The sequence below is a fragment of the Podarcis cretensis genome, assembly GCF_951804945.1.
Source record: "Podarcis cretensis genome assembly, chromosome: 5".
Taxonomy (NCBI): Eukaryota; Metazoa; Chordata; class Lepidosauria; order Squamata; family Lacertidae; genus Podarcis; species Podarcis cretensis.
The window spans coordinates 58,206,368-58,218,140 of record NC_137174.1 but is presented as its reverse complement, the minus strand read 5'-3'; the positions used below and the strand labels follow the sequence as shown (position 1 = coordinate 58,218,140).

At 45.3% G+C, this 11,773-nt stretch overlaps 1 long non-coding RNA gene across 1 annotated transcript; it reads right to left on the bottom strand.

Moving 5' to 3' along the window:
* Positions 1 to 665: 665 nt before the first annotated feature.
* Positions 666 to 9,448, bottom strand: LOC307216871. The gene is made up of 3 exons (XR_013839357.1): positions 9,405 to 9,448; positions 8,710 to 8,773; positions 666 to 936 (listed from the first exon to the last, which is right to left on the bottom strand). It is a non-coding gene; the product is annotated as an uncharacterized lncRNA (long non-coding RNA).
* Positions 9,449 to 11,773: the final 2,325 nt, after the last annotated feature.

Here is an 11,773-nt window from a genome sequence, read left to right as displayed (position 1 = left end):
CAGGAATACATAATTGCATAAGTCAAGTCAGCAACTACAGTTTGAACACCCAGCCATAGGTAGGTTACAGACATGACTTTTCCCCATTTTATGTCCCCATTGCAAAGCTATGCATATTACCCTTCTGTGGTTCAACTGACTGAGTCATGTGAATTTCCTGCAGTTCAGCTGATCACCTGACAAGTCACATGATACTCTTCTAGATCATGACTAGCCTGATCAAATGCAAAAGAAGTCAAAACCCTTGCACCTTTAATTGTTGCATAGGGAGGAGGGCATTTCAGCAGGTGTAACTTGCCTAGCAATTGTGTCAAGCAGAGATAGTCAATGTGGGGTCCTCCAGAGGTCTTTGGACCCTGATGCCCATCACCACCAATGGGTGGGGAGTTATTGAAATTTTAAGTCCAACAGAATCTCCGGGGCACTGTGTTGGCTACTCCTAACCGTTCAAGAACCCTGTTCTCTTTTTTAACCAGACCAATCTAGTGCCGAGCAGCTTTGTATCTGCATTATCACATGAATGTACATTTGAAAATTGCACAGGTTTATTTTCCGTCTTCCCATGAGGCATAGTGGCCCCACTAAGGATAAAGTTGTGTCCTCATGTTTCCTTTCTTTATCTACATAGGGACCAAGGTGAGAAAAATCTTTCAACTGCATATATTGCTTAAGGGCAGATATGGGGAATGAGCGTTTGGCCTGTCATTCATTCCACACACCTTGGCTGTGTCCACAGTGGCCAAAGGTGTGTTTGCAGTGGCTGAAATGGCACGGCATGTTTATGGCAGCCCCAGCTGCTGTGGCAAGGATGGGTGCTTTTGTGCTGGATGGATCCTGGTAGCGTGGCTCCTTCTGAAAGACCAGGTGCTGGAGCTTCTCTGGGAGCCAGGGCAGTGGGCTTGCTGGCCCCCAGGCCAGTCTGGTCTGATCTGGTCTCTGTGTAGGAAGACAAGATTTTGAGCATTAAGGCAGAAGGCAACGATGACAGGAATCTGCCAGCTCCCCTTCCCTTGCCTCCCAGCACACAGAATGCTGACATCCCCTTTTTGTTTAGGCTGACAGCAAGCACCTGGCATGCTGTGTGCAATATTGCTGCTGCGGCTGCTGCGGCTGCTATTCTCCCCCCACCGCCCCCCCTCACCCAGCACACGCACACACATACACACAGGCGCACACACTTCCCCCGCAGGTTTAAATAAATGCAAACATATGCTGCCATTAATGGGAGAATCACTCCTGTAAACACGAGTTCCTTTTTATTCACGGCTTCCTTTCCTCTCCCCTGCCAACTCCTAGGGGAAAAGAGAGGTCAAGTAGGGACTATTCTCATCCTTTTATTTAAACCCTCCCTCCCCCTTCTCCGGCTCAGAACAGGCAAGAGGAAAAATGAATTAAGCTAATTGGTGCGAGGGGGAGCTGGGACAATAGCCGGCCGAGTCCTACTGGGGATTCTTTGGCTTTCAGGGGCTGCATCGATTCAGACACACACAGGATTTCAGTCTCGCTTCCCTTTCCTTGACTGATTCTTTGAATTGCCTTCTGGATCTAAAGGATAAAGGGTAACAATCCACTGGGAAGTGCTCTAGCACAAGCACCATTAAAGGAAGTGGAATTGTGTGAGACCACTGTCTGGCTCTGCGTGTGTTTGTTTGTTTGTTTGTGTGTGTGTGTCTTGCTCAATTACCAGAAGCATTTGGTCATTGTATGAATGAACTTTCTGAACTGGATCCCCATTGCCTCCCTACCCCTACCCGTAATTCCTTGTGTTGCTGGATCACTCAATATTGCAGCAGGAAGTATAAAGAAACTGAGGGAATTTAAGCTGAGATTCACCGGTTCTGCTGAACTTTGCATAGTGAACATTGTATAGAGCTGAGTGGTTTTCTAGCACTTTTGATGCTGGAATGGATGTGGAGACCCATTACAGTGGTATGTAAATGCCAAGAATTAATCTAGTTACTGATATGCTCAAGTCAAATCAGATGCCAGAAAATGCTACCTGGCATGCCAGGTCTAAATCTGCCAAGCTAAAGATACTGCTGGCACCTTGACCATTGAGCCAAAGGATTCCCAACAGCCACTTGCTAATCGTATCTGGGGTTGCTAGTGAAATGTGAAATTGCCATAAGGCCCCCTGCAAAAAACCAAGGCCCCCTGCAAAAAACTTAACTATGCATGCACCCAGGTTAAAGGATGTGCTGATAGCCTCATGAACCCACTCCTCACAAGGCAAAGTCATTGTCATAATTGCCCTCTCCTTCTTAACAACAGTTAGAGCTCAAGGATCACCCGGGTAAAGCTTACTGCTGTGTGTGCCAATGCGAATGTGTTCTTTGTCAGATCTGGATCCAAGCCTAGCAAGGTCCAGCACATCACTGCCGCTTTCCCTTTGCTTCAGCACACTCACGGCCTTGCCTTTTGTCCTGTATTCGCCTCCTTCACATGACAGTACCTAGGTCAGGCACCCACCCATCATCTCCCCTCTGTAGTAGTCGTGACAGGGACAACACCCTCACTAGACCTGAGTCTAGGCCTGGAGCTTTCAACAATGCAGGCTTTGTCTGGAAACAGGGTAACTCTAGATCACAGATTTCTGGACTGGAACTCATAGGATTTGTTCACCATTTAAGAGACACCCTTTCAGATGCTAGAGAAATGTTGGTGATTAGATACAATGGTGAGAGGTAAAAAAATATGGTTGGTTGGAAGATGAAATTGTCAATTTCTGTTTCTCTCGGGTTGTTGTTTTTCAGTTTTCTAGTCTTAAGTCAAGTTTGCCACACTTTCATATCAGTTTGTGATTCTTTGTTTGAAAAATCTTCATAAATTCTTCTTTTTTTAGTGTGCATTTCCCCTAATATAGGTGCGTAGTCTCGTATGCAATTCTGCCTGTTATACACTTGCATGAAAATTTCTCTAATACAATGTATTTTTGTATATTGTTTTCACTATTATTAAAAAATATATGCATTTCCCCAATATATACTTTTTGTACACATTTGTCAACTGGGGAAGTCATTGCAAACTTTGGAGAAGTGTGAATTTTGAAGAATCACTGAATTTTGGTTTGTATATTGATTGAAGAAATGCAAATCAGGTAAGCTTGCATTAGAAAACAAAGCTAAACTTAATTCCTCTCTTCTTCCTACTGGAATATTTGGGGTGGTATTCAACATGCTTGAGATAGGTTTATTTATTTTGGTGGTTCCACTTTGAATAAAACTTAGTTGCATCTGACCTAAGATGTTAGTCAAATATTTGGAAAACATATAATGCAGGTCCCTGCACGAAAATACAAAGCCATTTTCACGGCTTTGTAAGTCACTATTAAACATCTCTGAGCCAAAGAGTTCATGATAAATATATATATATAAAGTCCTCGGTAAGAAAAAGTATACTACTGACCAGTATGTATGTTAATTGGTAACATACATATCTAAGCATGTTAATTGGTAAGTGATCCCCATAGTAACCCTTACTGCTGAGAGTCTGCCAAGAAGATACTTCTCTGTACCCTTTGACACCTGAGATGTATATTTTCAGAACTCCCCCTGCTTTTTGTGATTGCATTTTTTGGTAATGGTATGTTTTTAAAAGGGGACGCTGGTGGCACTGTGGGTAAAACCTCAGTGCCTAGGACTTGCCGATCGCATGGTCGGCGGTTCGAATCCCCACGGCGGGGTGAGCTCCCGTCGTTCGGTCCCAGCTCCTGCCAACCTAGCAGTTCGAAAGCACCTCCGGGTGCAAGTAGATAAATAGAGACCGCTTACCAGCGGGAAGGTAAACAGCGTTCCGTGTGCTGCACTGGCTCGCCAGATGCAGCTTCGTCACGCTGGCCATGTGACCCGGAAGTGTCTGCGGACAGCGCTGGCTCCCGGCCTATACAGTGAGATGAGCGCACAACCCTAGAGTCTGGCAAGACTGGCCCGTATGGGCAGGGGTACCTTTACTTTTACCTTTTATGTTTTTAAAAGCGTTTTTAGTGTTGTATTTTAAATTGTTTTAATGCTCCCAGAGACCTTCAGGTGAAGGGTGTGTAAATAATAATAATAATAATAATAATAATAATAATAATAATAATAATGTTTCTCTCATTTTCTAATTTTTCCAACCTTAAGGTAAGTTCTTCAAATATCCACATCAGTTCATACACACACACACACCAGCATTTTATTGTGAATTTCTCCCTAATAAACATGTTTTTGTATGCCATTCCATTATGCCTATTCTTGTTTGCAAATGAATTTTCTGTAACTTAATTTATTTTTGCGTCTTGTTTTACAAATTTATGTGTTTTTTGCACACATTTCTTAGCTGGAGAGCTGCACTGCAAAATTCAGAGGAGTGTGAATTTCAATGAATGGCAGTGTCTTGGTTCACAAATTGTTCCTGAAAGTGGGATTTGCATTTAAATATGAACTGAATTGCATTTCTCCCCCTTCCTTACTCCCAAGTAAGTCTGCATAGGATTGTAGCATTAGGCTGGAGTTAGCGGGACAAGTATGGAGAAGTGTGTTGAACTGCGGCATTCATTAACGGCCACTGATATTCCCGCCTTCATAAATCTGTCTGGTCTTTTACTTAACCCAGTTATACAGCTGGCCATCACGTCATCCTATGGAAGTGAGCTCCAGAGAACAATGCTGGACTGTGCAAAGAAATGTTTGTTCATTTCAAAACTTGTTAGTATGTTAATTTTACCAGGTGCCTTCCGATGAGAGCTTCATGGGAAGCAAATGTTCCTCATTTGCTTTTTCTCAGCTAGTGGAGAGAAGTATCCTCAGCTATTGTATTCCTCTGAAATTTTAATGTCTGCTCTTAGCTGCTCCTAGTTTATGTGCCTTTCACAACAGAATGGTGTGGTGGAAAGGGGTAGAGAATCAGTTAATTAATCCCACACTTTCTGCCCCAAAAAGGGCAGAGCCATACACACCAAATCTATGCTGTGATAGCAGCTGCCAGAAGTGGAGCCAGAGAGAAGCTGTGGCCTCTTTCAAGTACAGTTCTTGCCACTGTCAAGAGCCCTCCTAGTTCAGATTGACCATTCATCTAGTTCCAACATACAGTTTCTAACAGTGGCTGGCCAGATAACTCATGACAAGCAGGGCAACAGCCACCACCCAACATATAGTCCCACCACTGAGTGTAACTGAAGGCTCTGTGTCAAGTTGAAATGATCTGTTGGTGTCATTTTTGGACAGGACTGCTGTTCTTTCTCAGTCTCCAAATATTTGCTAACTAGCAAGCACATGAAATTTGTTTTAGCTTGTGCAGCCGCAAAACCTGGGAAACAGTTTGCAAAAGCGGATTCTCTTTTATAATTCTGGTGTGCCCTTTTATGTTGTTTTTGCATCAACCTATGTTGATTGCAATTTATAAAATTGTGCCTTGACATCTGCAAACAAACAAACTCCAATAAACCTCAGAGCATGCTGGCTAGTTCATTTCAGCAGGGTAAGTGAGCCCTGCAGTGGCCAAAATGGTACACTTCTTCTGTCATGTACCAACATGCAGACCTTTGCTTGCTGGGTCATTCTCATTTAGGGAACATTTGAGTGATGGGACAGGATAAAGGGGGTGGCCGGGATATGATGTAGTGAATGTGAACACAGGGGTAAGTGCATGGAAAATATTTTCAGCCCCACAATATAAGGATCCCATGCCCTTTAATCCAGCCCTGATGCATCCTCAGACTTCTGTATCAAAGATGGCTGAAATACGTCCCCAAGCCTGGGATCATCGACATACAGCCTGGATGTGATGGAGAGGAAATGCCACTTCTCCTTTCGGGGAATGTGGTGTTTGCTTCCACACACTGCTGTTTACTGCTACTTTTAAGCAGACTCTCACCCCCCTCCTTTCATCCTCCACTGAGAGCCCTCCTTTAGTCTCTCATCTCCAGACCTGCAGGCCTGTCAGCCTGCGATGCCTAACTCCAGCTGTGAGCATTTGGAAGGGCAGCCTATCAGAGGGCGCTCAGATGCATAACTCCAGATCCTAAATGACACTTTGGCACCATTTCCCTGATGTTCTGCCTTCTCCTTCCCTGGGTTCTTATAATGTGCCTTTGCTCTACTCGTTGCTGGTAATGAGGCCCCGCCTAATTGCCATTCAGTAAACTCCAGTTAAATTAACAGCTTCATCAGATGAGTGTCAACAGCTGCTCTGTGACAGCCACAGCTCTCCCTGATCTCCCAGTCCTAATGCCCATGACATTCAAGTCATTGACTGACAAGCCAACAAATCAAAATCTGGTGCTGCTCTCTATGGCCTGAACTGTCACCCAATGGCCAGTGCGTCCCTGTGTCCATGCATATAAATATACATGCAAGTACATGCATGTGGGGGGGAGGAGAGAAAGATTGTAGGTGCATTTTAAGGTGACTGCATGAATGCCAGTAGAATGGAAGATATGGCTATGGGAAACACAGCACAGGTGTGCAGGTGGAAAGCATGTAACTTTAAAAAATAATAATTATATGATCCAGTTGATGGAACTGTTTTCCATGACATATCTCAAAGCCATTTTGCAATAAAAACATCGACAATAGAAACAATTACTATTCTATATGAAAAACAGTAATAACAATTCACTCTGTAAAAACAGCTAAAAACAATTTTGTACATAACTAATTTTACATCTAATGCAGGTACAGAGCAGAATAAAGATCTCCACTTAAAAGGCTTGTTGATGAAGGTATTCCATAGGTGCCGAAAAGACAATAGATACACACACACACACACACACACACACACACTGTAAGGGAACTGTCACCTTACAAAAGACCCAATTCCTACATCATATGGAACAGATCTCCTGATAAGATGGTATCTGAAAGATGCCTGCAGATACCTTTTTCTGGAATGCATTGATTGGGTATATAAAGGCTGAGATTATTCTGGTTCCAAGCTGATTATGGTTTTGTACACCACAACCAATGCCTTGATCTTAGCTTGGTGGTGCAATTCTTTCAGCAGTGGCATAACATGGTGGTGATACTTGATCCCCTAAGCAGTTGAGCCACTGCATTTCGCACTAGCTGCAGCTTCTGGGCCGACTTCAAGGGCAGCCCTACATAGAGTGCATTGAAGTAATCCAACCTGGAGATATCCAGATTTATATAAGATCAATCACCTGTAGATTTCCCCCAGTGATTTCCCTTTAACAACAACATCATCAAAAGCAACCCAAAAGCAGCCTGTAACGACTGCAATTCTGTGGGAAGAGGAAGTTTGAAGGGTCAGCAGCAAGGGCCTATGATCTTTTTAGCTCACAATCACCACCACCCCTCTCAGGTGGTATCTTTCCTGCAGAGAAAAATGTGGATAAGTTCTACCACCCCACAGGTAGAAAAGTAGCAGAGTGAGTAATTTCCAGCAGAAAAAGGCAGGACTAGAAAGGGTTAGGCATCCCCATCTCTGTTTCTCTGTGCAAAATAACAGCTTCATCAGACTGCATTTATAGTTTTTTTCAATGTGGTAAGGAAGATGAAATGTTTTAATGCCACATCTCATTAGAGCATTAATGACATCACCTGGCATCCTTTGGCTGCCACAAGTGCCTCAGCACCCTGGCACAGCCCACTGGCAATGGCCCCTATCCAAGGCTGTGGGTTTTTCTGATGGCAGCAGTGTCCCATTGGGGGCAGCCATTTTAATTTCCCACAGAGCAATGCTATTTCAGGCTGTAGGTAGGGAGGTCAACAGTAGGTGGAGCCAGAGGCAATGATAGGCAAAGTCAACTAGTTATAATATTTTCCCAGTCCTCCTCCCACAAGGGCTATAACACTGAGGGCTTATCCTTGGAGAAAGCCACTCTTTAGCACTCAGTTGGAGCAAAGGGCAATTCAGGCTTTCTGTGAATTGCCATCTGTTCCGGTTTAGAGCTAAAGAGCAGGTTTTCCCTGGGAAAAGAGTGGGGCAAGGGGAAAAACACTCAGACCCATGCTTTCTAGGTATGGAACAAGAGGAAGTGTAGACGAGCCCTGAGACTAAGGAGGAAGCTGACAGCCCACCCCATGGACAGGTTGTAAGTACGAAGGAAGGCAGGTGGAGCCTGGCTGAAGGCAGACTGAGCTTGCTGGGGCAGTTGCCCATTGGTTGCATTGAGCCAGCCACCACTGCCTGCTGCTGTCTTTCCTCCAGGAGGAATATTCCCACTCTCAAGCCATGTGGGAATATTCTAGAGCTTGAATGAGAAACAAAAGGAAATCAAGCCCGACACAAAACTGCAACCTAAGGAACAACCAAGTTGGGATCTGCAATATTCAAGAAATAGGAGGCTGCATATATGACTAATACACCATAAAGATTACCGTAATACATTTCAGAACGACAAAATAAAAACAAGCAGCCTAATGAATGGTCACTCGGAGACAGGTTTACAGATATCATTTCTTATAAAACCTACAACCACAAACAGCCCTCTCAGGGCAAATTAACACAGGTCACTTCTATACAACAAACAACCAAATGTGCTTTTACCATATGCTTTTCTTCTGCTGTTTAATAAGGTCTTAATAATCCCAATTCTCCCATAAGCTAAAAACCAATAAGACCTTGCCTTTCAGCCCCGCATTTGCCAAAAACAATAAAACAACATTAGTATCTTGGTTCTGTGCCACCTACAAAATAGACAAAAATTAATTATAAAAATCATTATAATTCTTAAAAGTTCAGTTCCCTCCCTGTAAAATACCCCAGACTCACCACTTGAGAAAGAACTTCCGATCCTTAACAAGGGCAAGAGGAAAAAGCAAGCAGAAACCTGTCCCTAGGAGAAAAGGTAAAAGCAAAAGAAATGATGGCCACAATGAATTGTATGCCCAAGGATAGTTGGGACTGCACCATTAGAGAAACCTTGTATGAGCTGGTCCTCAGTGCTGCATTCCCCATCCCTCAGAACATGAAAAGTGGAACACTTTAATTGCAATGGCACGTTCCACATATTGGTAAATAAACTCTAGCTAATATTAAGAGAGAGCTTTGTGCATGGGAAGGCCACCGCAAGCCATTTGAAAAGGTCACCTACATTATCAACTCCAAATCTAATTAGTTAATGCTTATCTGTAATGAAGGCTTCTTCCCACAGAGCAATCTGGAAGGCTAGAGTGTTGTGAAGCGCCGTGAAAGGAGTTTCCTGAAGTCCAGGAAGAAAGCCAAATTGGATTCTGCAATTCCAAAAGCCGATCTTTACAGAAGAGCTCTTTTTTCAGAAGCAGGGACTTCTTCTGTATTTATTCAGTTGCATATTTAAACCTTTTTCTTCCTTCCTTTTTTAAAAAAGGATAATCATAATTTGGCTTTTAGCCAAACAATTAGCATATGACAACTGTCCTTTTCAGCAGCAGCCAGCTTGGACTCACAATCTGAAAGTTTCAGGTCGCAATCTCAACTATACTTACCCAAATGTCCAGCTGAACTCGGGGAGAAATCTTTTTCCGCAACCTGCAAATACAAAAGCACAGTTATTCCTACAGATATGTAAATACTTGTCTCTTTATTCTTCTTTCTGCATTGAAAACTTGCCATGAGAAAAACAAATCAAATACTGTGGCATGTTTGATGGGGCTCTGATCTTGAGGAGGATGCAGCAAATCACACGAATGTTGAAGTGGGTGAGGGGGTGATTGACGAAAGAGAGGCAGGCATGTCCGGGACCACCCAGGGAGCTCTGTGGCTCAGTGGGGATTTGGACTCAGTCCAAGGCATTGCTTAGCCGAGCAGAGTGTTTTTGGCACTATAAGTACCAACTGTGAAGCCATGGGAAGCAGGACAGAAGGAAAAGCCTTTACTGAGAGCAAACAAAATCAACACTGCAGCTGGGATATGACCATCGTAGGGAGAAAGGACAATTTCATTCCAGCATCTCTCCCTTAGGGTGGCCCTATGCTCTTCTTAGCAGAGGACAGCCATCTCACTGATGCTGTCCTCTGTTTGAAGGACTGCCACGTCTGGTTCAAAGATCTGAAAAAGAGAAAGTAGGAGCTGGAAGATGCTCTGCAAAAGTTATCACCCGGGTGGCAGCAGAGTTTTTCCAAGAAGACATTTCACCTGTACAACTTCCCTCTCAAGCACCCCACTCTAAAGAACCCCCCACCCCCCCCCAAAAAAAAACCCCTGAATGAGGCAAGTGCCATGTTACTTGCTTATCAGAGGCAGTTTCTCCATGGGAATCTGTAGTTCTTATTGGCTGTACAGTGATGATTCATTTATGAATCTGCCTTAGTTAAGAAACTTACAGGCACAAAACTAGAAGTGCTTGAAGAGTATTTACAAGGAATGAAGCCTTACTTGCCCAAAATGAAGGTAAAGAGGAGGAGGTTCCAGCCAAAATGAAGGGGCTTTAATATGTTTTGGGCGGTTTGCTTTAAGCATAGAAACCAAGCACATTCTTCCCTGATTTATGGTAATTTATGTGCATGCTGTCCCTGCCATTGCCTGATGTTTAAGTCCTTAATTAATACTTGCCCCTTATATACCTATGGTGAGATACATTGTATAATCTCTGTTTACCGTATTTTTCGTCCATAGGACGCTCCATCCCATAGGACGCACCTACCAGAGCTTGTGGGGCTGGCCGATGTCTGCCTGGCGCGAGGGGAGCTCTGCTTCAGGGCGCCCTGCGCGTCGGGCGGCAGGCTACTGTCTGCGGATGTCTGCCGGGCGCCAGGGGCGCTCTGTTTCAGGGCACCCCACGCCCCCCGTGCCCAAGGCTTGCCAACACCTGCGCGAAGCACGGGGCGTCCTCCGGAGGGTGCCCCGTGCTCCGCGCTGCAGGCTGCCGCCCGCAAGCCGTGCGCTCCCGGGGGGAGATCCCTGGGTGCGCAAGGCTTGCCGACACCAGCGCGGAGCACGGGGTGTCCTCCGAAGGGCGCCCCGTGCTCCGCGCTGCCGGCTGCCGCCCGCAAGCCTTGCGCTCCCGGGGGGAGATCTCCCGGGTGCGCAAGGCTTGCCGACACCAGCGCGAAGCACGGGGTGTCCTCCGGAGGGCGCCCCGTGCTCCGCGCTGCCGGCTGCCACCCGCAAGCCCTGCGCGCCGGGGGGAGTTCCCCCGGGCGCGCAAGGCTTGTGGACACCTGCGCGAAGCACGGGGCGTCCTCCAAAGGGCGCCCCGTGCTCCGCGCTGCAGGCTGCCGCCCGCAAGCCTTGCGTGCCCGGGGGGAGTTCCCCCGGGCACGCAAGGCTTGCAGATAGCTTCCTGGAGCCTGGAGAGCGAGAGACGTCGGTGCGCACCGACGCCTCTCGCTCTCCAGGCTTCAGCGAAAGCCTGCATCCGCCCCATAGGACGCACACACATTTCCCCTTCATTTTTGGAGGGGAAAAAGTGCGTCCTATAGGGCGAAAAATACGGTAAATTGTAGTAACAATGTTCCAACTTCTATCCATACATATAAATTACCATATTCAAGTTTTATGTCCAAATCTGTGTCTTCTTTGGGGTGGTGGTGGTTGTGCATAAGTGGCCACCCTACTCCCAATTTACAAATACAGCACTGCTCTGTGTGCCTGAAGGCCTTTCTCCCCTGGCCTACAGTCTAGGGCTAAATACACACCATACATTTAAAGCACCTTCCCAAAGAATCCTGGGAATTGTAGTTTTTAAGTATGTTGGCAATTAAAGCTTTGTGAAGGACAAACAAGAATTTCTGGGATTTTTGCTTTAAATTTATGGTGTGTAAAGCATCTTTGGATTCTCAAGACAGTTAAACTGCAACCTTCAGACTCCTTCTAGTTACCGTATTTTTCCATGTATAAGGTGATGCTTTTTGCT